This window comes from Podarcis pityusensis, assembly GCF_964106645.2.
Source record: "Podarcis pityusensis genome assembly, chromosome: 9".
NCBI classification, from domain to species: domain Eukaryota; kingdom Metazoa; phylum Chordata; class Lepidosauria; order Squamata; family Lacertidae; genus Podarcis; species Podarcis pityusensis.
Window position 1 is genome coordinate 27590980 of NC_138034.1, and position 26848 is coordinate 27617827.

Genomic DNA, 26848 nt, shown 5'->3' on the forward strand with positions numbered 1-26848 from the left:
TAAGTAAAGAACATGTTCACTGTAAAATATGTCTCCATGATGGAACTGACATCAGTGTAAATGTTGTTTCAGCCACTTAAAAATTACAGTGTCTGTAATATGGTTGACTAATAAGATTTTATTAAAATAAAAAAAATCCTTCCAGTAGCACCTTTAAGACCAACTAAGTTAGTTCTTGGTATGAGCTTTCGTGTGCAAGCACACTTCTTCAGATACACTATTTTATTAGCCACTGATGATATAAATCTAACAAAGGCGTTATTCTAAAAACTTGGAATAAGATCAAAATGCTTGCAGATCTCAGATTGCTATTAGACATAATAATTATGCACTAAACTAATTACAACTGAAGCAAAACCTGACTTACAACTAATTAATTTTTATTGCATCAACATTAAACATGGTCTTTTCATTTAACACAGGGCACAACTATAAATGTTTAAGAACCTATTCATCTGTGTATTTATTTCAAACAAGCTGTCTAGGTCAGATTCATAAAGTTAGGACATGGCAAGATTTGCGCATCACTTAGCTTTACAAAGGTACTGAAATGCACAATGGTAAAATCTAAACCAATGCAGTGTGTCTTTCACAATCAGCTGGTCCAGGGCTTATCACTGCCCTCATTGTAAATTTATTTACACATAAAAATCTATTGGTATTATTCAGTAGAGAATCTAATTTTATTTCTGTATTGCCTCCTTTTTGTAATTTGAAATGGTCTCTGTATATCTTTGAAGTAACTAACAGTAATCATATTCTCACTCATGTTATATTTTATTAACTGGCTTTGAACAGTTATGCATATAAGCCTTCCAGAATGTAGAAAATTGTTTTGTTGCTACGTAAGTTATTGTATAACTTATGGCTCTTCTAAAGCACTGAAATCATGCTGGGAAGTGTACATGGGATGCATCGAAGCAACAGTGAGACAAGTGTTTCTGTGTTTATGAAATTGATATGAAAATATCAGTGGCATTCTAACCAATTCTTACCTTCATTAAAGTGGAAAACATTTCAGTCAGAGATTCAATCGATTTTGTAAGGGGCTCCAAAGAATCCAGAACTTTTATCTATATGTGGTCATACTCAAGTCATGATGTTTGTGTCAGGACTTGATACTATAAATATCATTACAGTTCAGTATGGATCCTGGTTTAGTAATTATGGGCATTTTCCCAGAGGAGCAAGCAACAATATTACAGAAGGGTGTTTTTTGAAATCTGCCTGGCTATAAAAAAGAAAAAATGCTGAAGATCAAATTACCACATCTTGATTCATGCACATAATCATACTTCCCATGTGGGAGTATGGGTGGCAAGGACAAATGACTAGAGGAGAACTTTGGGGTAATTTAGAGGTTGCTGGCTTTTACTGTAGAGAAAGGACCCCAGGAGCCCTCAAGAACTGTGTTGTGCATTTCAAGAATAAAGTTATTGATGCCCCAATTCAAAGTTCTGGTTTTAGCAAAGGATGGCGGAGCAGCATTCTGCTTCACCAAAACATTATTTGGGACCCCATGAGCACTGAAATGCATTGCGGTGCTGGTGTTTGGTTTGCCACTCAAAAGGATTCAGATTCTCTTTATTCTGGCTGGCCACAAAGAGAAGCTCCTACCTGACTGCCTAGAAAAAAACAGAGCCTGCTGACAGACAAATGTACAGGGTTGTGGTTTTTTATTGTTGCCAGATGTCTAAGAATGGGAGTGAGGTCAAGCCCACCTCTGTATCTCATCTATAGGAGAAGGCCTTCAGCTCCTACCCTCTGAACCTTCCCCCCATACAGTCTTTTTCAAACCTTCTAAGGAACTAATTCCTCCATTAGTTCCTGTGGAGGCAGGAAGCTCCATTTTCATAGTGGTCGATGATACAGGAAAATGCCTACTTCACTGGCCAGAAAAGTTTGCACATGTGAATACAATCCTGCTATGCTAAGCGTGGAAGCATTGATGCTGTCGGTCAGGGAGAAGGCAAAATGAGGGACACCTGGCAACGTAAATACATGCTGGTGCCTGTGTCATGAGAACATGAGTGTGGTAGGTCTTGGTCATACCTCTATGGGCTGCTTTGGACCACTTTTTAGTTTGGAGCTATGCTTTGTCATGCTCTTAAGTTGGACAAGGCTGAAGTTAATGTTAGCTTCCTATACTTCTCACTCTCCTGCAGATGCATTTAATAAAATGTGGTCCTATTTTAACCATCGCTTTTGTCTTACTCCTTTATTTCTTGGTACATTTGCAATTAAGGGGAGCAGTTCTATGTTTTTCACTCCAATGCTACTTGTGGAATCAAGCAGGAATGTTCACTTTTATGACAAGGCCTGATTTCTCATAGCGAACCCCTTTTCAGCCTTTAAGGGAGCCTTTGCTTCTCATGAGAGTAGCTGAGATCCCAGAGGTCACTGTGAACTTACCTCTGGGCAGGCAGAAAGGGAGGTCCACGGGCAGAGTCCTCCATGGTGTGCTGTCAGTTCTCCATGCAAGTTAGAGCTTAAGAAAAATGTGTTCTGCGAGGAAGCCAAGGAACAACAGTATCCAAAGCGGCCTCATTCCTTTGATAAGCCCCAAAGAAATGGTGCAGTAAATTCCTTGCCATTGCAGTCAGTGAGAGGAGGTAAAGATTAAGATTAACGGGAGATTTAAAAAATGGAAGAACCACTCCAAACACATAACTATAATTTAAAAAATGTTAAACAAATAAACTGGAAACTTGGAATTGCTTCAAAGAATGAATGAGTCAAGAAGAAACTCTAACTGCTATATGTACAGAGCAACATATAGTTAGCCTAAATAGACCTGGCAAGTAGTCTGCCCTATTTTAACATGGTGGGACTTACTTCTGACAAAACATGCCTAGGATTGGACTGTAAGTGAACCTAAGCCTATTATCAGCGTGCAAAAATCCACTTGGTGCCATTGCACTCAGGGCTTTCAATCCAGCACATGCCTCTGCTAATGGAAGAATGAAGACAATTTCTGCAAATTCCCTGTTCCCCCTGCAGCCCCTAGTGCTATGCACAAATCAGTGTCAAAGGGTTGGGGGACTCCTGCCTGACAAAACGGAAGGAGGCATGGGGGATGCATGGGGAAGGGGAGGGGGAAGAAAAAATAATATCCAGATTAAAAAGTCCTTCTGTGAGCACAGGAACACCAACTGGATTCTATTAAGTCCCTCTGGCCTAAATCTTCAAAACTTAAGTATAAACAATATTTAAAATATTTTAGACATAATTATATTGTTGCACACCACCCCAATCTCTGAGTAGTGAAAAATTCCAGGGGTTCCAGATGCTTACCCAGAGTTTGTATTTCCTTTTGGGAATGAGGCACAGTAGAGACTGTGGTGTCCTTATGATATATGATTTATTTACACATATATACAACCTGAGTCTATGATGGAGGCTTTCGCAGCATTACCACACCAACAGGGTCTTGTTTCTCCTGCAGCTGCAGCCTTAAGATTCAAACAGAAATCAAACACTGCTGCCAAATATTTCTCTAACTCCCTCTCCAGCTTGCTCTTTTCCTTCTAGATCGCATCGCTGCTCCAAGACTCTCTGCTCTAAACTATGGCTTTCTCCACTGAGGGAGGGGGCCCCACCCATTTGCCATCTTGCACCAAGCCCCTTACACCCGCTTAATGGCTGATCACCCAGGTTATCACCTTACCAAGAGGCTTGCTTGGCTATTCCAAGAATTAGAAGTCTTGATTAAATTCTAAGACTTGCTGGATTCAGAGATTAATGATATTTTTATTTCGCAATTCCACTAAAACAAAAAACTTTGTTCATTCTTCCTTTTTTACAGGTTGTGCAAAAAAATAAAATCACAACTAGCGAATAAAAAAGTAATTTTTAACATAAGAGTTGATGTCTCAAGGGTTTCTGAATAATAATCTTCAAGATAAAAGCTACAATGAACTTGCAATTGTACATTTTAATGAACATAACAAAATTTAAAAACCACAAGGGGTTTATTTCCTTAACTTTAATTTTCTAAAAAATGTTTACTTTCTTCCAGATGGTAAGATTAAATTACATAAACACTGTCAGCAAGTTGAATCCTCAGATGTATTCATTTTCACCACGGAAGCTTCAAAACCTGTCTATAATTTTGTTACTGATGTTTGGAAACAGCTGTAGCTGACATGGCTATGTGTTGTATATGTCAGCGTTAAAGGATTAAATATTCTTAGCCCCCAATGGACAGGGTCTGTGCTGTTAGCAAGAACTAGTGCAAGAAATGCTGTAACTACAGCAGATATGTCTCATTAGATTACTGATAAACAGAAAGGTCAAAGATGCAGCATTTGGCTTTCTCTGTAGAGTTGTATATATAGCTATCATACAAAGAAGGGGCAAAGCCGTTTAGGACTTTTAGAAGGTAACATGAAGTGGCTCTAGAAAATATGCTCTATATTGTGCACTAATAATATCAGAAAGTTGTAATGCATAAACTCATCAAGATGTCAAAAGCCTTATCTACTACACTCTATTTTATGTCTGTAGAGATAATGGTAAAGCAGCACTGCAGTTTCCATAGACTCTAATCCAAGAACTAGATACTAGAACACAGTACAAGATCAGAGGAGTTAAATAAAAATAAAAATAAAATAAAAACAGTACTTTTCAGAAAACTAGTTATGTTGATCATATGTGATGATACACATAAGAACACTAGATTTAGGGCAGTGTATATCATTGGATACCTTCTCTCAAACCATTTAACAAGTATCACAAAGCTTGTTAGATAATTGTAAAGTTATGTTCATAACTTAGTTCTAACATGCACACCACACTACCCTGATCTCCCTTTACAAAATCACAAATACAGAGAACAACAACATATTTAGAAATGGACAATGGACATTTTAGACTTTTTTAAAGGGTTTTGCGAGGGACGTGGGTGGTGCTGTGGGTTAAACCACATAGCCTAGGACTTGCCGATCAGAAGGTTGGCGGTTCGAATCCCCGCAACGGGGTGAGCTCCCGTTGCTCGGTCCCTGCTCCTGCCAACCTAGCAGTTTGAAAGCACGTCAAAGTGCAAGTAGATAAATAGGCAGGAAGGTAAACGGCGTTTCTGTGCGCTGCTCTGGTTCACCAGAAGCGGCTTATTCATGCTGGTCACATGACCCGGAAGCTGTACGCAGGCTCCCTTGGCCAATAAAGCGAGATGAGCGCCACAACCCCAGAGTCGGTCACGACTGGACCTAATGGTCAGGGGTCCCTTTACCTTTACCTTTTAAAAGGGTTTTGCAATATTAACTTTATAAGCCACCTTTTTCCCTAGGTTTATTTTCATATAATATGACCAGATAAATAAGGGCTATTCTCCAACATAACTTTTAATAGTTGAGCAGTATGGTCAGCTTTTTTAGATGCTGCATGAAAAGAAGAGAACCTATAAAAACGTTTTTATATACACAGCATTAAGGGTACAACTCTACTCTCCTTTGCAATGTCATATTATTTTCTCAATTTTAGTCATGGCTATCAAAATGAAATTAAAGCTCTCTTTGATCTCCAAGCAGTAGTGGGAAATTGATTATAGTCTCATATTTAACCACTCACCTGGCCACCATTGGCAACTAAATGGCAAACAATTGGGTTGGCAAAGCAGGGTGTGAGCGCACTGCTTTGCCAGACCAATTGGGTTTTACTGACTGCAGAAAAGCCAACTGAGTTGACAAAATGTGACAGGACACTTTGCATCGCCATTCTGAAAGCTGATCAGACTGGCAAAGCTGAGTACTCTACCGCTGCTTTGCCAGCTCAACTGGCTCACATGCAAGCAGTGCCCAAGCCTACCTCTAACCACACCTGACACATAGGATCAAAAAATAAAATTAATATAACAAGTGTGGCTGGACTAACCATGGTAGCACTTTCCTTCAGGAAAAAAACAAACAAAAAGAAGCCCTTTCCTACTACCTGGTAAAGAGGGGGCAAGGTTAATGGAGTGACCTGCGCAGCAGGAAAAAGTGTATGTGTGCGGCGGGAAGCATTGAGGCAGATGTTTCTACTCTGCTAATCTTTTTTTACTTAAAAAAAAACAAAACTAGCCTGAATTTAAGAGATGCCCCTTTTACAAATAAAATAGCAGATTAGAACAAGGGGGGAAAGTACAAGCAAGTACCTTTCTCGGGGCTTATGAAGAAGACTGGATGAAAACGCTTTTTAACCTTTTGCTGTGTTAAATGTTAATTAACATTTATGTAATGCAACCACTTATACTGGAGCAATTTCATTAAATTAGCAACAATGAGAGGAATAGAATAATTAATACATAATGGTCAATGTTAGTACTTTTTCAGTTGGATTTGGATTTGACCCAAAAATATACACCAATGTCAACTGCGTTCAGTCAGTTCTCTCATCTTTTTCCATTGCAACTAAAGTACCTAATGCACAAACTTTGGAACATTTCTGTGTGTTGCCACAAAAACATGAACCCAGCTGAACTTACTTAAAATTTCTATTATTTTTAAAGATCCATCATTCACCTCTCAACATTAGAATTCATTTAAAATAAAATAAAAATTGCTGAATACAAGTGTATGGTGATGGAAAATATAGTAATAGCAACAGAGAAAGTTCATGTATTTGAAGCAGAAGATCTGGTAGATTCAAAACTCATAGAATACACATTTTGGATCAATTGTTTTTGCAATCAGTTGCTTGATTATGAGTTTTTGCATGTGCAATTGGATGAATTGCTTATAGTTATTTTCCATTATCAACTATCAGGGTTTTCTTTTCAGATGCCGGTTTTTTTAAAAAATCGAATAGAAATGGACCACGTACAATGGAAGATGGAAATGACAACTTTTTATCAAATGCCAATAGCTTGCTATATCAGCCTGATGTATAAAGAAAACAGCAAGAAAGATGACCTCTGTGCCAACGCGAGCGCAGCTATGCAACTCAAACTGTGACATCGCTACTTGGCTTAGGTCATTTTTATGTGTCATCTCACTTAAAACAAGCTTGCTAGTCTAACATGAACCTTGCAGACTTGTGTCTACCTTAAAAACCCTTGTATTAGACAACTTTATCACAGTGTCCTGGTTGCTTAGAGAAAACAGCATTGTATCTTTTTTATATGCCAGAATAAGGCTTCCCAAAACAGATAGATCTCTGTTATACATGTTAGAATAAGCAAGCATTCACAGTTAAGCTTTCAAAGCCCTTACAATTAACAGCCCATGGTTTCTGACTTGAATTTATGATTTATCAGTAATATAACTGGGACTGGCCCAAACTGCCACAATCCATCTTTGTACTAACAGCAACCTTCTGATTCAGAACATGATATTGTTCATGGGCAAAATAGCAGCTCAATGGAATGCCTAGGCATAAACATTGAAAAAAGGCTCATCTAGAAGCTCATACCTGTAATTTACACAGGTCCATCCATGGTATTTATAGAAAGGCCAAGACAGCAATAATTCATTAACAATGCTGAACATTTGCAACATACTTATGCAAAGCATAGTTTCAGAACAAGTACTTCAGATTACTATGTAACAATTGGCACAGCTTTTGTAAGAAACAAGTAGGGCAGAGCTCTCTAACCAACAAGACTTTTAAACGGAATATGAAATGTGTTTGCTGTGCCTGGCATCTATGTCAGCTTCCTACATCTAAGAAAAGTCCTTTGTACAGACGTCCTAGGGGCATGCAATATACAGCAAACTTTAAGTTTAGCAAGAATGGTTTGGCTCATGAAGACATGCAATACAAAAAACAAAAAAAGGCAATGCTTAAAAGGCCAGGATCTTAACAAGAGCAAAACTTAACTAGTTAAAACTGATTGAGATGTTTTAGGTAATGCGGCTTACATTTTTCAAAGTTGAAAATCCTACTGGTCATGGCCAAGTCCTTTGAGGAACACGAATTACCTCTTTGGATCCTAAACAAAGAAAATCCTGGTACTGTATCAGTGGCTTTTAAGGTGCTTTCTAGTGACATCATCCATGTACACAAAACTACGCACAGATAAGACAATGCAGAGGTAGTGTGATCTCATGCCAAAATTCTATTTAATGCTGTCAGTCAAGAGTGACTGAAACTTCTAAAAATAATGCAGTGCTCAAACTGCAAGTTCACACAAAGCAAGCACAATTTGAAGTCCAAGGGACATGCTTGCACTAAAATAGAGTAAGATGGGATAGTCTGGATAATTTTCTTAATGCTTTACCCTATCTATCTGCTTCTCAAGAATAGGAAAATTGATCATGACCAATAATTGGAAACTTAGTCCAGATGGAGATAGTGTTGGTACACAGTTTACATTAGCCTTTTCTAGGTGAAACTCGGCTCCTAAGCACTAGCCTGGTAGCCTTAAACAAGAACTGCTAGCTGATCCATTAACAGACTAGCAGATGAGGAAGAGAACACTCTATCGTCACTCTCCACCCACAGAATAAAAAATGTAGTGGCCTGCTGTAGAAATGACAACATGCTTTGTCCCTCTTCTGCCAATCATCAGCGAGCTATTTATTGTTTGCAGACTAATAGCTTTTGTGGTCTTATTTAAAGGATCACATTTGTACCTTGGGGTTGCTCTATCTATCCTTACATTTGGAGGCCCAAATAGTTTAATGGCATGATGTACATTTCACTAACTTTGACTATCTTACCCAGAGATAGTCTGGCTATGATTATCCATGCTCTGATAAGATCCCACTTAGCTTACAGTAATGAACTGTATGTGCAGCTGCCTCTAAAGTACCAGTTGTACCAGGTTTCTGACTGGCACTGATCAAAGGGAACATATCTCACAAGTTCTGAAATAATTGTACCAGCTGCCAATCTTGTTCTGAGCACAAATCAAAGCACTGGTATTTTGTTATTGTTTAACATTTGAAAGCCTAAATAGTATGGGACCAGAGATACCGGTACATGAAGAATCTTTATTCTGTTTCATTATGAACTGAGTGCTGCTGGTTTTTAAAAATAGTAATTATTAATTTTATTTTCATCAATGGTTTCATTATATAATCTACTTTCAAAGATGTTTAAACCATAAGGCAAGGAATTAAATGTTTGCAATAACTAATAAAGAACAAAAACAAAAATACAAAGCTGGCGTTCCTGTTTTCTACTTTTATCTCTATTAAACAAGCTATTGCTTTTCTAATATTACATTAACATGTAAGCAATGGCTACCATTACCACACATTATTATGCAATTACAAATCTGCTAAAAAAAACAATGTGTACCTTTTTCAATTTATGGAAATGTGTAAATATTTACATACAACAGATAAGAATAGAACACTGAAAGAATCTTTGTTGCGTCAGAAAAGCACTAATTTGTTTCAGAGTTTCAAGGCAGTTTCTAGTGAATACTACTGATCTGTTGAAGTTTTTTAAAACAAAGGCTAAGAAAACTGAGAACTGCTTCTCATAATAATAGCTATCAAATAGACCAGCCTCTGCAGTGTGGTGGCCATATTTTGTGACTTTTCTGACTACAGTCTACAGTCACAAATCACTGACAGAAACGTTTGTTAGGAGCATGGAGACAAGCCATGTTAAAAAGAACAAATTGTATCACAAGAAATGGGTTGCATTATCAAATGTGTGCCACATAGAGAGAGGCCATTTCAAAAAATATCCACATAGTGGCCATGTGATGAGAAGGCCAGAGGTAGATTTTAAATCAGGCAACGCACAAATGAAAATGTTCACTGAAGGTAACTGCAATCACCACCTTTTGTAAGCTATTACTGATTTTACACATCCTATGGCTGCCTTACGCCACAGACTAAACCTAATTTATTTACTAACTATAAAATAGCAGATGTTTCTGCTATCAAACAGAAATAATAAATATTGCTTATACGATTTTAGGTGGGAAAGACATTCAAAAACTCAGAATCTGGGGCACAGTGGCCACCTGCTAAGCTATTGCCAATAATTTGGTATTACTGTTATATCTCATCTTTCCTGCTGGCATACACTGCTCCCTCTCATCATTTTATCCTCACAACAACCCTGTGCAGTAGGTTAGGCAAAGACATTGACGTTGGTTAACATCAGCTTCAGCTGCGGATTTTATCCTTATCCTCCAGAAGAATATATGACTGGAAAACCAATTGCCGCTTCCATATCATAAAATTTTAAGACAAAATAGAATACGTCTACTTGTGTGAAAGACTCTGTGTTCCTGCAAATAACAGCAGAAGCAGTTTACAAGTAAATGTTGGCATATTTTTTAAACCGCAGTCCAACAATATAAATAGCAAATATTTGTTAACTGTGCAATCCTATCCTTGTCCATTACAAATAATACAAAAAAACAACAACACTATAAAATCGCCATATCTGTCACTCTTGCCGAGCCTTAACAGCTTACAAATCACCACAGAAGTAGCAACAAGACCACATTTAACTTTGGCTCAAATCAGAATTTATTCCAAAGTACAACATCACTCTACTACAAAGGTTGAGAAATAGTAAGTGGATATTATGGCACAGGATTGTCCTATGTCAGTTGCTCAAGTTTCCTTTGAATTAAAATAGGAATAAACCACACATGCACTCACACACGTGAAATCCTGTAGAACATTTGTTGTCGTCTAAACCTTTTAAAATAGGCTACGTACACTACTGAAATGTTTTCAGCTACAACCAAAGATTTTCAAGTGAGCCATTACTTTTCCAGATAGCAATACATAAACATAGAGGTGTGGACCAAGGTAGCTAACTTGTTACATTTTAAGGGCATTTCAGCACCATTTATATTTTCCATAGTTAAATTAGGTAATTCACTCTTGCAATATGTATAAAACTATTAAAATAATTATCAAATGACTTGATTCTTACAATATAAAAATATCAATTTGAAGTAAAATTATAAATGAATAAAAGCATCCTCATTCTCTAATTTAAAAAACAATTTATGTGGAATATTTACTTTCTGCAGCTCTTTTAATTATTATTTTTTTGCTTCTGCAAATACTATTTAATATTCACAGATACAAAAATCTTGACACCGAAGCTGAAATTCATTTTAAATTCACTACAGCCCAATCCTATACATATTTATTTGATGTGTCCCACTTATCTTAATAGGATTGGGCACAAGGCTATAGTGTTAGTAAATAAATTAACTAACTGAAGTTTTTATATTCTATTTGAAGAAAAATGTGCTTTATAGATTTACATTACTGTTTTAAATGTATATGTTGCAAGACAATGCTCTTTTTTTTGTTTACTGTATGGCTAACATTCTTCTGACAATATCTGGAAAACACTTGGAGAATCTCCATCCCATGGAGGGCAATATCTAACTTTTATTTAATTTTAACTATAATCATTTTCACCATGAACTATACACATTAAAAGTATTTTTAATGCAATGCTAAACACAAGTATTTGATCTGCAATGCAATCCTATAGATATCTAAACACCACTGCATTCAGTGGAATTAACTCCTGGGTGTATATATAGGATTGCAGCCACAAGACATTTTTCTACCAAAACAACTTAAGAAAGGACTAGTTTTGATTTGCTGTAGCAATTATTTTTTTGAAAGCTAAACATCTGATTAAATATTTTTAATTTGTAAAAGAAGCTTGAATCCATCATCTACATTGGTAGGAGTACTCAAGTTTAAAAATGCTACATTATATAAGAGACATGATTAAACTGAGGTTTTTTTTTTTAAAAAGGCCCAGTCGTATGGAGGAAAGAAGGTCTCTCCCCCCCCCAAAGTGAGTATTTCATGTCCTTGGCTGCCACTGAACATCAGAATTATAATATACTAAACACCCTGAAAACATTAAACTTTTAAAAATAAAAGGAACCTCATGCCATTCTTGAAACTATAGTAGTACTATCGCATCTTCTCATTAACTGCATATGAGGAAATCCAATTGTGTCGTGCAGTTATGCAACTGAATAGATGCTTAAGAGAACTCAAATTTACAAAATATTGTAAAAATACAGATCTAACCCCTGTGATCTTGTCTCCCATTAGCTGATCAATACGTGTTAATTCAAGCTCAATATGAACTGGAGAAAGGCTACACTGCTTAAAGGCTTCCACTGCCCCAAATCTTGATTTGCCAACCGGCAGTGGATGAAAGAAAATTAAAAAGCCTCACCTGAAGTCTTATCAGTCTGTCTTGCTACTTTTCAGCATTGCTTTTCAGCATTCCATAATATGAAGTATTCAACCTGGGTGTGTCATCTTTTATGACAGTCCCGCTTTTCTAAACTAGTGGGGATACTTACTTGCCTTATAAACCAGGATACAACAGCAGGTTGCGTGCAACGTGGTTGGCTGGTCATTGCACAATAAAGCTTCAAAACTGTTCCTTCTCCTCCTCCTCCCCCCACCCCACCCAAAACTAGAGAATTACATGCGCATTCATTCATGTCCAGTTGCTGCTCTAGCCCTATTACAGAACGTTCTGAGAGAACAATGCTAAGCTTTTTTTCCCCAGTTAAACTACAGAGGATGTCACTAAACCTGAATAAGTGATATAGAGCTCTAAGCAGAAATTAATAGCTTTCCACTCCAGTGGTGTAAATTAAGTACCAGACTTTATCCTGATGTTAAGAAATTTATATTCACTGGTAAATCTCAATGCAAAAATTAAACTAAATTTACATTTAAAAGTGCTCCTAGTACAGGAAAAAATGCGGACAATCAGCTGAAGAAATTATGAATTTATGAAACTTAATAGTACAGAATTATAATTGACTATGTAGTTTAGAAATGAGGTGAGCTTTATTGATGCATTGTAATGAATCAGAATAGTTGCTTAATATTGAGACAGATATAAATTGCAATAAAATTGACCATCTCAAGTACATACAATACACCATATCTAATACTACGTCAAATTACAGCAACCTCTTAGCCTCAATAACTACTGAAAAAGAGTTAAGAAAAACCAGATGAATCCTATTGGATTCCCATTCTGAAATTACAGCAAGTAATAACACCCGGGGGTCAGGGGAAATACTAGCAGCAGAACCCACATTTCAGTAACTGTGCAATATTGAAACATTTTGTGGTGAAAAGAATGGTACTATTTTAATTGTAGGAGGGTGTACACTAATTTTTCAGTCTTACCGTAGTTGTTAATAATACACTAAACTAACTTCAACAATTTGACATTTTGTGAAATTAGTAGCATGCTCCTCTTGTTTTTTCAGTAGTTATAGCCTATTGATATTAGATGAAAATAAAGTATTACTGCTGAAGAAAATTTCATTACTTTTGCAGTTTCAGATTAACCAGAATTTTGACACTCTATAGGCAAAATTCAGCCAACTGTATTTATACAGCACTACACATTCTTGTTTCTTTCTAATTAGCAAAAAGAAAACTTTTAAATGATATTTTAAAGGACCAGGAATTAGTCATTAACCAAAATTCTTCTGCTTGATAATTTGCGTAAATAGCAACACTGTTTTAACATCACTTTGGTTTCAAAAATTCACTTCAAAGTAATTTCTATATAATACTGGGGGTGGGGAATTTGTGTTCATAAATCCTCTTGATATACCAGAGGCATCCACTAACTGAAGAGGATATAGTTGATTTCTGCCATCCCTCCTTCACCCTCCCACACTAACTTCCACCCTCTTGGAGATGATTCCTCAACTGTCTGGTGCTGATTTGGGGGGAGCGGTGGGAGAAGGGGGAATTGGCAAAAATTATCTCATCTTCTTCCATTAGCAGATGCCTCTGCTGAATCAAAAGCCCTTTTGTGAGTGCAAGTGCGGTAATTGGATTCCACCCAATATTCTAAGTGCTCAAAACACTTCACATGTAGGATATCAGTAATCAGGACCTATACAAGATATCAGGGAATCCAAAGTAGAAAACAGCAACCAACACATTGAAATAATAACTGACTGATAATTTTCAGGGCATAAAGTCACATGAGACGCAGGTCTGGGTCTGGTCAATGTCTGGATGACTGACCACCTGGGTACCATGGTATGAGAAAGGTGGGGTACAAACATAAATAATTGCTGATGCCCAAATTCTGATTCAGCTGTCCTACCAGTGATTGTAGGCTCAGCCCTGCCATTAACAGTCTTGTTAAAAAGTCAGCATTGTTATTCCCATATTACAAAGCAAGCGTTGAGGCTGAAAGATAGTGGGTTGGCTAAGATCACTCAGTGCAAGTGTGGCTAAACTGAATCAAGCACTTCCTGACTCACAGCTTACTCAATTAACCAGTATGTTACCCAGAAAGGCCCAAAATAATGATCAGCACATGTACACTCACAAGAGAATTAAATCTTTAGTAACTTTTCTTTGCAATGGTTATAACAAATATTGCACTTTTAATTCTTTATATGCCACAGTTTTTTCAAGGTACAGTGGTACCTCAAGTTAAGTACTTAATTCGTTCTGGAGGTCTGTCCTTCTGAAACTGTTCTTAACCTGAAGCACCACTTTAGCTAATGGGGCCTCCCGCTGTTACCGCGCCGCCGGAGCCCAATTTCTGTTCTCATCCTGAAGCAAAGTTCTTAACCTGAAGCACTATTTCTGGGTTAGCGGAGTCTGTAACCTGAAGCATATGTAACCTGAAGCGTATGTAACCTGAGGTACCAGGTGTACCAGGTTACATCAGAAAAAAATAAATTCGAAATTAGACACAATGGTTGTTTCCTTCTTATTTTAAAACTCAGGCTGCTTATAGCAAGCAATACAGTTATTTGCTACAGCCCAACTGTAACCCACATCCCACACCCAGTACCTATATGGCTGCAATTCTACACCCAGCTAAGCATACTGGAGTCCCATTAAAAAACCAGTGTGACTTAAACATTTTATTGCAGCCATTACATGAGAGTGCTATTAATTCTGATAGAACTTTTTTTTTTTGCAAGATCCCGAAGTATAATTACTCAGAAGTAAAACCCATTAAATCCAATTGGTTTGATTTTGGGAAAGTAAGCTTAAAATTTCTGCCTAAAGTACATTATTCCATGTCTCACTCCATTTCTATAATTAATGCTATTTAGCCATGTTCCTATAATGCTTTAAAATGCAAAGAAACTGACTAGTTTACAGACAGCTGTTTCTTCACTTAAGCTGCAAATCCTATACAGACTTACCTAGGAGTAAATACCAATTTAACACAATATGACTTCTGAGTAGACATTCATATATAACACTGATAATGTAATGTTACATTACAACACTTTTTCCTCTGACAAACCAATGCAGTAACTTCAAGCGAACATAAATACTACACTATAGTTTATTCTCTTCCTTGTAGACTACATTGTTCATTAATATTTTAAATACAGTCATAGAAAAAAGAATATCACAGTATTGTGGGTGTTTTATAAAGCTTTTATTCTCATAAGAAATGTAAAGTCCTATCTTCAAATTATTGTGGTAGTAGTAGTCTCATTTCTTTCAATGGCGAATTGCATCACCACAATAGCTTGTGCAGACATGCATTCTCAGTTTGTGTGAACACAATTTACACTAATATTGTCCATAAAATCATATAATCCCACAAAGTTTGAGTGGAAGGAATATCAAAACAAAAACACAAACAGAATGCATGTTTGCATCCTGCAGACAAGTGCCCCTCTGATTAAATGAAAGGATGAAAAGTGTTTATTGTACAGACTGAGTTGTGCATGCATATACAATGACAGGGAAATAATATTCTGCTGCTTTACAAAATAGTATTTTGAACTAAAGCCTGTTTTGTCATCTGGTCCATCTTAGAGGGAAATACTCCTCCCCTCTCAAAGACAAACACTTGTTCACTATGTTTGCTTTTCCACACTTGAACATCAGTTTACTGCAATGCATTACTATCATCGTAAAAAAAAATTTTTTTACACATGGGATGACTCAGGAAACTCAGATGTTATTTGCATCCATGTGATCATCATATATCAGTGAGGCTGGATAAGGTCGAATAAGCAACATACTTGGACCAAGCTCTTCCAATAATCTTAATTTTAACGTGTTTGTTATTTACTCCTCGACTCTGAAATTAACATGCATTCTAACTTTAATACACTAATAATATATTAGCACTGATTACCAATATCACACTAATGAAACTTGTGATATTCAGAGTAAAACCATCAACTTGTCCTTTGTTTATGCTATCAAATACATATTATAAATATCCCTTATACCTAACCATAGTTTGGCACCAATAAAGTAAGTAAGAAGCAGGGTTTTTCTTCTTTGCTATGACATTTCCTACATGAATAAATTTAAGATTCTCTTTTTATGTGAAGAAGGTTTTCTACTAACTTTAATGTTTTGCATATAGAAAATATATATCATCCTGATATTTAGAGTCCCTCTGCAAACAATACTGTTTCCATGCACATTCTAAGAACTCGTAAGGGAGTAAAGTGCAGCTACTCCACTCTAATATATAATATAAACAGAATCTGCGAAGACAAAGCAGTGCCACAGATTTATGAAACATACCACCTCTACTCCACAAAGGTGTCAAATATTAAACAAAGTAGTTTAGGGGACATTTCACAATTGGGACATTTTTGTGGTTTTCTAATTGAATGGAACTGCACTCCTGAAATTTATTTTTCCCCCATTACTCAAGAACAGGATATAGACTGAAAATGGCATTCTTCAAACTATAAATCATGCAACAACATATTTAATATAAAATATAAGTAATGCCACATAAACAAGATCTCATATTACTGAAATGACCTAAGTTGACGTGTGTTAAAAGTGCCCTGTTTGTTTTACTTGGGATCATATTTTACTTCTCTGCTTAATTTTAAAATGCTTATAGACTTCAGTCTTTTCTGCCAGAGAATAATTTTAGTGAACTATATATGTGTATCAACCCCACTGTAAAATGTGAATATTTACTTTTTGTCTGGAACTAAATGCTGACAGAGCTGATAGGAATATAGACAGAGGAGAAAATATGCAAATTTCACAGCAGGAATTAGAGAAGCCACTAAACAGTTTTTAAAAGCTGTAGAAAAAGATAAACAACAACTTCCCTGTGTATTACCTTTCATCCCCAGAGTAATTACTATTAGCATGCAACAGATAAGATAGTCAGGTGACAAACTGATATAGGATTCTTTTAAAAGGTCATATTTCAAAATATTTTTGAAAATAAATGGAAGTGCAGAGAAAAAAATAGTATAATCACAAATTGTTTCTTATATCTGTCATGCTTTGTTTTGATGAAGTGTACAAATCTGTCTCTAATTAGTGAATTAAACACCTGTATTGTCCCCCCCCCCCAAAAAAAGAAACTTGTTTCCTCTTCAGTTTTTCTCTCAAGCTTCATTCAGGCCACAATAAGGTCAAAGTTGCATGACCCAGTGGTCTGAAAATCTTAGAATCCCTAACACTTGTTTTGAAACAAATGACTTCTCAAGATGGAGCAGTCTTACTATCAATCACCAACAAGTTAATTCTACATAATAAGGCAGGTTTGGATGCAGACTGATATATTGTGAAATGCTGTATCCAAAACTGATTAGAACAACACTCAAAATGAATACAGCCCTCCAAACCACTCCTTTTGCTCAGCCACATTAATCTCAATTATAAGAAAACATTTATGATAATGCCTGCTATGAAGAAAACATAAAATAAATCAGGTTTTATAAGACAAAAGCAAGTCATTAGTTTCAGAATCAAAAAGGGGAGAGTATGTCTCTGCGGTGATATCCTCTACAGCATCTGTAACTTTCAAAACCTGGCTTCTTAAAAACTGGTAACTGCCAATATTAAGATTATACTTAACATTTAAATATTTTTCAATTTTTGCCAGCCTTTAGGTCATTGTCTGTTAACACCATAACTCAATAAAGAAACTAAAATCCTTTCAAACTTGCCACTCTCAAGCAGACAGTATGAATGGAAAACATAACTGAAACCTCCAACTTCAAAGAGTTACTGAGGGAAAGGTCTCTTTCAGTACTGTATATCAAACACACATAGTAGAGTTCTCTTAAAGCAAACAGATTCCTCACAATCAAGTAACATAAAGTTTCTGTTCTGCACACCAAATGTTAAGATCCTCAATATACCTGTTAACACCACAAACCTCACAAACAGGTTAGAGAACCAAACCAAACCAAACCAAACACAGAAAGCTATTCATTTACCTTGAAAATTGTAGCCATGCCCATGCATAAAATTGCTCTACTGCTGTATTAAAAAAGTAAAATGTCATAGATATGTTTGAGAATTAGGAAAATTAAAATGTGTATGAACTCTGCTAAATTACAAAAACCTTGTAATTTTCTGTCCCAATCTGAAAATTATCTATTCTGCCTTAATTCTGTTGAGGTCAAGGGGACTACTTGATAGGGTCAAGATGCATTTAAAGATAGCATTTTTAGTCATTTATTCAGGTAATCCTGATTTTATGACCCTAAATTAAAGCCATTTTGGCTTTTTTGAGGTCTACTCATTCCAATACACCATCGTATATAAGGCCTGGTGGTTCTCCGGGAACTGTGGACTTGCACTGACAGTAGGATTTAATCTGAATATCAGTGAAACCAACAGCAGTGTTATATTGACAGTACTGGAATTTTGGACAAGGTTCTATGGAGGTCATAAACCTAAGTTTTTTTAAAGCATACTATTTTTTTAACCTATTGCATTCTTAAGAAAATATTAGAAAATGGCTAAGATTCAATATGACAATTCTTCCAGGCATGGGGTGGTGATGGCTGCTAAATATAGAGTGGACAATAAGCATTTTTCACTGGTATCAATCAATAGTGTTGTGTTTCAATTTCACAATTGGATACTTGAGCTTCATTCATTTCAAGATGTTTTCTTTTGCTGACATTTGAACGACAAGTAGCTATATTTTGCATAAAGGAGTGTTACTAATACGAGCTTGATACTGTATCATGAGTATGACTGCAGTCTCCTCCCTGTCCTATAAAATACTTTTTCCAGGATACAATTTCTCTTGTACTTTTTCCTATACTATTTCGACTTACCGCAGCCAACCACTTACTCCTAAGTAGTCCTACTGAGAAGGAATTGACTCTTTCTAAATAACTGGCTTGAGAATCAGAACCATAGCTTCCCCTCTATTTCTTCACATGCAGGAAAACACTTCCTCCTTACTTCTTAGGTCAACAGAAATTATACATAGGACATTTAAGCCTTCTATCTTCTAATTTATTGAAGCTACTCTCAATCTATCACATTAGAAGTGCAATAACTTTAATTTACGCCAACTATCATACTATAGACTCCAATGGGACAACAATGGCTTAAATCCAGTCACTTCAGTTTATTGGAGCAAAGGATCTGGGAAACAAAGTGAGTAAGCAGTTGTTGACCATAGAGAAAGCAGAACACCATAATACAGTAAAAAAGATTTCCTAGATTCTGATATAGGCTGTGTGTATATGGTCAAGAGTTCTTATAGTGGCCTGGATGCCCCCACCCTTGCCAGGATATGCTAACTCTTAAGCATATATGTGCATTTTTAAGGGGGTTTAAAATTGTTAATTTTGAACACCTTCAGTATGCATATCTGTATGAGTGCATCACTATAGGTATCAATGCATTATAGTTATTGATGCATACTAGGGTTCATACCCAGAAAATGAGCATTTTTAATTGGAGCGCAAGCATTCTTTTGCAGTCTTACTCAGAATTAAGTGCTTCTTAATCACCTACAGTTTACTCCCATGTTAAGCAGGAATCAGCCTGCAGTCCTAAATCTGGAAATCAAATATGTGAAAAACTGGATCTCTCAAAGACATGTTTTAAGGCATTATATGCACTGCTTTAAAACTGCAAATCACAATACAATCACAGCACTGAGATTCCGCATACAGAAACATAACAGGCACATATTACAGAAATATATTCTGATTTACCATTAAAGTTATTTTGAGATTATAAAACTTCAGATAACAGGTAGTGAACGCATGGGAGAAAAATACTTTGCAATTAACATTCTATAAGCAATTTGTGATTTTGTTCAGACTAAACATATACTGCAATCTGATCTTCTAGAGTATAGACTTCTCTTTTGTGCTTGCTTTTTTGACAGTTTAAAGAAAGATCAAAATACAGTTTTTCTGTTACTGCACAGTAACAAAAGACTAAGTAAAGTCTGAACGTCCAACTTCCAGAGACCACCCAGTGGATTCTGCTACTGTCTACAAAGGTTTGACAAATACGTTGTCAACAGATAAGAAGTGCACTGCTATGAAAAGAGACAATCTTATCCATACAGATCACACCACAGATAAGAGAAACCATACCTAAGTCTACCACAAGTTAAGCCCAGGCTGGCATTTATACTCCTTCAGTTTCCCTTACACAATTACCAATAAAGGTCTGGACTAATGAAGGGGGAAGGAGAGAAATGAAATTGCTATGAAAGCAGTAGTTTTGTGCTAAATCTAAAGTATAGAGTCCAGTAGCGTAGAAGACTAGATTTTTGCTAGCTTAGGAGGGAAGTGTTTCGGATAAGTAATGCATATGTACACCTTGCGTGACCAGAGAAGGTCGATAAATCAGCAAAGCGCAACCTACTGAATCCTAAGAGGCAAAATCCTCCGCTCGCCCTTAGAAATTAAAGGACGCTGGAACGACGACGACACCACGTATGTCAACAGACGAGTCTCCTAGTCAGGGCAACATTTCTGTCTTGTTTCGCACGAGGTGGCGGCTGATCAAGTTGAAGCAACCATCACCCCCCCCCCGCCCACACACACACAAAACACACACACACGCACCCCCAAACACGCAATGCTACCCTTCCTTCTGCGCCTCTTGCGTGTCCACAGTCTCAGAAACATCTATACTTCGCGGCGGCGGCGGAGCGCTGCATTGCTTCCACAGGGCACCGTCGAGACCCACATTTGGCACCAAACGAAAGTCGCTCTGGGTTCTCTTGTCTCTCTCGCCCCCCTCCCCACCCCCAACTGCGCCCGCTCGCCGTCCCTGCTCCTCTCCCCGCTGACAGGCAGCGAAGCCGCCGGCAGAGAGAGAGAAAGAACAAAAGCCCAAACCAAAAGAAAAAAAAGTTTCCAGGCGACTCAAGGGGAGCTTTCCAAATAGGCGAGAGTTCAAAGTGAGGGAGCAGGGAAAGGAAGCGGGGAAAGAAGGAGCCCTTTTCTCCCCCACCCCCCGCCCCCGCCGCGCGCACCGGCTCCTCGTCGGAACTCCTCGGCACCTCAGCCTGGGACGCGGGCACTAGGACCAGCAAAGCGCGCGAAACGCAGCCACTTACCCAGGGCGCCTTAGTGCGGACTCTCTCCTCCGCCTTCTCTCCTCAGTTAGCCCAACAGCGCCGGGAAGAGCAGCAGCAGCACACGCACCATACACTTTGCCAAAAACGGGGAGCGGGTTGAGGGAGAGAGAGACAGAGAGAGAGGGAAAATCGCGGGAAAGGGGTGGAGAATGAGGGGAATTGGAGGGGGGGGAGAAGAAAAAGAAAACTGTTACAAGTTCCTTTCCCTGTCCTGCCAGGGGCTGAAGAGAAGGGGGAGGCTGAAGAGGGAGGGAGGGAGGGAGAGGGGCAAGCCCCGAGGAGTTCACTTTCCGCAGCTCCCCGGGCTACTCGTCTTTCTCCTGGCAAGAGTCGCGCGCGGGGAGTTTATTATTATTTTTTCCCGCCCTCTCTCAAGAGATGGAAGAAAGCGCGAGGACGACCCCCAAAAATAAAGTGCCACAGAAGGCGGGGGGAGGGAAGGGGGGAGGAGGAGTAGCAGCAGCAGCAGCAGCCGGGAGGATCTAACTATAAAGCGAGGGGGGAGACCCCAAAGGGAGGCTCGGCAGAGGCAGCCGCTTCAGCTCCTGCCTCCCTCGCCAGAGAGGGGGAGAGAGACGCACACGCAAGAGAGAGGCGCCTACCATAAAGCGAGGGGAGGTCCATCCCCCTGGCCGAGGCGCTGGGGAATGGACTTGGCCATTTATAATCCCCGGCTCCTCCGCCCCGGCATTTGGCAAACGGGCAGCCGCTCTCCTTGCCCGAGCTTTTCCCGCCAAGGCGCCCCTTTTGCTGCCTTCTGCTGTCAGATGGACTGAACCACCTCCGCCTCGTCCCCTTTTCTCTTCCCCACTGCCTCCGTTGGTTAATGTAAAGTGCCGAGGCTCCCATGCTGTGTCCAATCAGTGCATCTACCACTAGTGCCATGATTTAGGGGTCATCCGTGAACAACACTTCACGCTGATGAATGGGCTCTTTGCAGCTTTCTGCCCTGATGAGGGTGTCTGCGTGCCGCTGATTGCAAACACTAATGAACTTACAGATCCTCATTATACATGCGCCCAGATCCGCCGCCTGAACGAGGAGGAGAGGGACTCGGGTGCGCACCGCTTGCGATTGGGATGGAATTTGCCTATTTATCTCTCCACCTATCCTTATTTATACGTCCTAGAGGGTGGTGCGAGAATAACTGCGCTAAATGTTTGCACTTGACCCTGTGCTCTTCAGAGCGATGGGAAGGGCGCTGCTATTCTTAGGCAATACTTTGGTGGTGGCGCGTGTTTGTTTTTCTTCTAGTTTCCCCCCCACTTTTAATTTCCCTCCTCTTGGCTGTTGTTTCATAGGCTGGGCATGTTAGGTCAGCTGAGTCATTAGAGCGAGGGTGGCTAAGCAAATGACTGCCTCCGAGATTGATGATGAAGCATAGCAGAGGGCTGTAATTAAGGCTGCCATCCTAGGCGCACTTCGGAGTGAGTCCTAATGAACTCTGCTGGGATTTAGCGCCGAATGCAAAGGCGCAGGGCTGACTTGCTCGGCTACGCAAGCCTGGAAGTCGGTCCCTGTCTCATTTCCTCTTAATGACCGGCGGGTTTTGGACCAGCCCTCCCTCTGAAATTTAGGCACGGGAAACGAGCTCTCGGCTGGGACGAATCCTCTTCGGCGCGCAGCGGGCGAAAGTGGCTGCCTCGCTCGCTTTCTCTCGCACGCACCCGGACGCGCGCTCTTGCCTCGTTGGGCTACGCGGCATCTGCTGGGCAAGAGACGACTCCGCCAACTGCCCGCTCCGAAGCTGAAGTTTACACCGAGACTCCCGTCCGCGTCCTCGTCAATTCTTTCTCCCGCCCCGAGGAAGATAATAAGCCATGTCTTTTCTCTCGTCTCGTCTTACGCCTCCCTGTTAAGATCCTATAAAACTTATGTATACCTTATTTTCTTGGTGGTGCGGATATTTTCTCTCTTTGAGGCTGCCACACTAACCTCACTCACTTGGGAGAAGCCACTTACTTCTCAGTTAATATTCCTAGGTGGCTGCGCCTTTACAGGGAGAAATGGTCTGCTTGACATCCTAGCATTTCCTTACTCTTTGCGTCCTGTGTAACACAGCAGCCAGAAAGCTGTCCCCCCCCCCCAACAAACCACACACACATATACACGCTTCTCCCCTCTTGCCTTCCCAGGTTTCAAAAACTTGTGATGGGGAAGTCTATTAAATTCACAAGAGAGGATGTACATGCAAACAGATACAGACAGTAGCGTTACGCTCCTGTATCGTAATACATTAGAACCATGTAGAAATCGCAGAGCACCGAGCTAACTTTCGAGCTTCACAGAACTCTTCGTCAGGATCGAGGCTCAAAACAAACAAACAAAGTAGGTGGGTGGGTCCGTGGGTGAAAAGCAGGTGTGTGTGGAGTAAAAAGTGCAGCAGGCATGGCAGAAGGCCAGTCTGCCATACAGGGAGGTAGCTCTTCGAGGGCGAACAGGTAGGTTTGTGGCCGGATACTGAGCAATCTCGGTTGGGCTGCTGTCCTATGGTGGCCGGTGCCTGCGACGGCAGCTGACTTTTTCCTTCCAAAAGACCTCGCTCACCTTGTTGGTTAACGAATGAGGGCACTACTCTGACCACGTAAAATCCTCTTTCCTGACTGCGCCTTTACAAGCAATGAGAGTGTTTAAACACACACCCTTCGGTAGGTGAAGACACCAGGAATCTGTGTGGCACAGTGATGAAACAAATCTCTTCGCCACGACGGGGGAAGAGGCACGACGCCCTCGTAATCTAAACAGCCTGCTCAAATTCTGAGGCTGCCAATCCGCTCGTGTGAAAAGGGCACTGAAATAGTTGTAGAGAGAGGCGCGTGGCAATGGGCGAGGGTGGGGCTCTGAAGGCAGCTTTCGACACCGGATCCCACCATGGTAGTGGAAAGGAAATGGCAAGGTGCAGGTAAAGAAACTTCGAAGGCTCATCAAAGAATCCTTTCAAGTTCTCGCTCCTAAAAAAAAATAGCGACGGCCCAGCAGCTTCCTCTGCCTTTGGGCTGCCTCCTAAAAGCAGTCGCAGCACCGATGAGAGAAATCCTCGAACATAAAGCATTTTTCTGGGCTGCACTTAAATTTGAGGCTGCTATGCGGAGGATTGAGTAAAGAGGGACGTATAGTGTAGGAAGGGTATTTTTTGGGGGGTGGGGTAAATTTCCGGACAAAATTAAGTGTAAATGTAATTGTCACACCCCACACCCCAGTTAGAAAAAAAGAATCTAACGATTATAATTGCAAGAGGAAAAGTACTGCAAAGATCCAAGGGAAGGACAGATTTTCCCATCCCTATAGGCAGATCTGCCCTCTGCGTTTTCTATCCTCTCCTCTTCAGGGTATTTTATCGCGAATATGTTGAAAGCCACCCCTTCTAGTTCAGAGACCGAGTCCACAGGATAAGTACCTTGCAAAGAAAATACTATTTAAAACAGAGAGGAGCAGTCCAGTCTTAACGTCTTGCTTAAAGCTGTGAGGCTTACTTTCAAGTAATGCGTTTTAGGATCGGAGGGTAAGTTTAATACTAGAGGATGAAGCTTACTGGAGTTTAATTACGCTTTAGCCTTTAAGCTAATTTGAAGTGCGTTAAGTCACGTTTCTTTCAGATCTGATCTGGCTAATATCCTAACATCTTTCCAAAGTCTGTCACTAGACGTGACTGAACTAAAAATATTTAATATTTTTTTATTAAAAAAACACACACCCGTATCTACAGTCTAGCCGGCGCATTAATTTAATAGACTGCTTCTCTTCCCACCCCACGACAACTAGCAATAAACTTTTATATTGCAGTACCAGACGAAAAAAGGTTGCACGTGTTTCAGTCAAGGAGAGCCTCCCAGTCCCTTTGGCTTCTTAGATCCAAGGTGTAATTGAAAGGAAACAGCAGGATTGAACCCCGACGCACGACTTTCTGGCTCCTGCCTGCTGGAAGCTACCCATAAAAACGGGGAGGGGGAAAATTCAGGCATTGGCATGTCCTCTCTAGACTTGTAAAGTTGCCCTGATGCCCCCCCTCCATGTTAATCTACCTCTTCTATGTAGAAGGGGGGTTGCTGCTTCTGCTTCTTCTCGCTCTCTTTCTCTTTCTCTCTCTCCTTTTTAAAGGTACTCTAGTGCATTAAAAAAATGCTTGTCAAATGGCACTGAAATACAACTCATATCCGAGGAAATTGTTTCTAACCACTAAGTTTGCTTTGGGGGTATGCGTCAAGATGTGGTTGAGGATAGTTAGATAAGAGGTTGCCTGGGTGGGAGTGAAAGAGCAAGTTCTGTGCATTACTGTGGATAAGAAGAAAGCATGATATTAAAAAAAGAAGAAGGGGGGTGGTTGTTTCAGTTGCTCCATCAATCTTATTGGCTGGCCATAATGTGACAGTTACAATTCCCATTTGTTCTTCCTACAATTAGCTCCATGGTTTTTATCCCTGAGCTGGATCAGGCTGAACAGTCATTTAGGACTTCCTCTGGAAAATACAGCAGAGTTAGGTCATTTTTCTGCCTCCCCTTTAGCCTCTGCCTTTGGGGGCATATTTGCCATGCCGTCTGAGAGCATTCTAGCAGATCAGCGTGGTATCAGGTTACTCAAAGGCTCTCCAAAGATAACCCCCTCAACTTACTAATTGTACTTTGCTGCTGCTATTTCCTTATATTTGGGAGGCAGGGCAGGTATCCATTTGTGCCTAACGACAGCTGAAAAAATCTTTCAGCCTGCCTGAAGATCTTGTAATTACATGAAGTTACTATAGACTCTGAATTTTCATTAAGCAGAAAAATCCTAGAAAAGCCATAGGAAAATAAACCTTGTTATCTTTTTCTATTTTAAAAATGGGGGTGGCAGGTAGAACATTCAGATTTAATGGAAATGTTTACAACTTAAGCCCCAATTTATCACTCAACATCTCACAAAGCAGACTGATCCACAATATCATCAAAATAAAGTACTAGGATGTAAGCCAATTACATAGGTAAATCAGTTTAAAATCAAATCTTTCAGCTATGCTGTATGCTGCAGTGCCCTGTCAGTAGCCCATTAATAAATTAGTAAATGGGTCTTTTGATTTTGAGGTCAAATATAACAAAACTGTAGCTGCAGCTTTCATTGTACAGGTATTTCCAGTTTACTGCATTAAGAGAGAAATATGATAAGTTTCTTTTAAAAAAATAAATAAAACATCCTTACAAAGAAATAATACTAAGCTGCCATGGGTATTTTGAGAAATTTAGTTTGCTTGGCCATAAATTAGCAAAACAAATATTCTACTCAGATCACTGACTAAGCTCTAAAATTAAATGGCTGTCTGCAATGAGAAATATGTCTTAATTACCTTAATTAAGGCAAACTAGGGTCCTACATCCATCCATTCTGGAGCCACTGAAGGTACTGATTATCATACAAATCAACCTTTAAATGGGGGTCATGCTTTTCTGCTACATTAGTTTGTGTTCCACTGCATAAACCAATGCTCTAGATGAGGTTGACCTCTAGTGAAAGCATGGTACTTTAGTTTCACCCAGGCATTGACCCTCTTTACTATGGACTCATAAAAGAACCAACTTGATAGAGTCCACATATTGCCTGGGGCAGGAGGGATCCAAGTGATCCTCG

The 26848-nt window shown here is 39.3% G+C and overlaps 1 protein-coding gene across 1 annotated transcript in view; it reads right to left on the minus strand.

The window, feature by feature from the left end:
* TENM3 (teneurin transmembrane protein 3) overlaps window positions 1-26848 on the minus strand; it is a 974114-nt gene that overhangs the window by 387695 nt on the left and 559571 nt on the right. Inside the window, exon 8 of the mRNA XM_081021657.1 lies at window positions 21229-21322. The gene's annotated coding sequence lies outside the window, so the exon portion shown is untranslated. The remainder of the gene's footprint in view (window positions 1-21228; window positions 21323-26848) is intronic.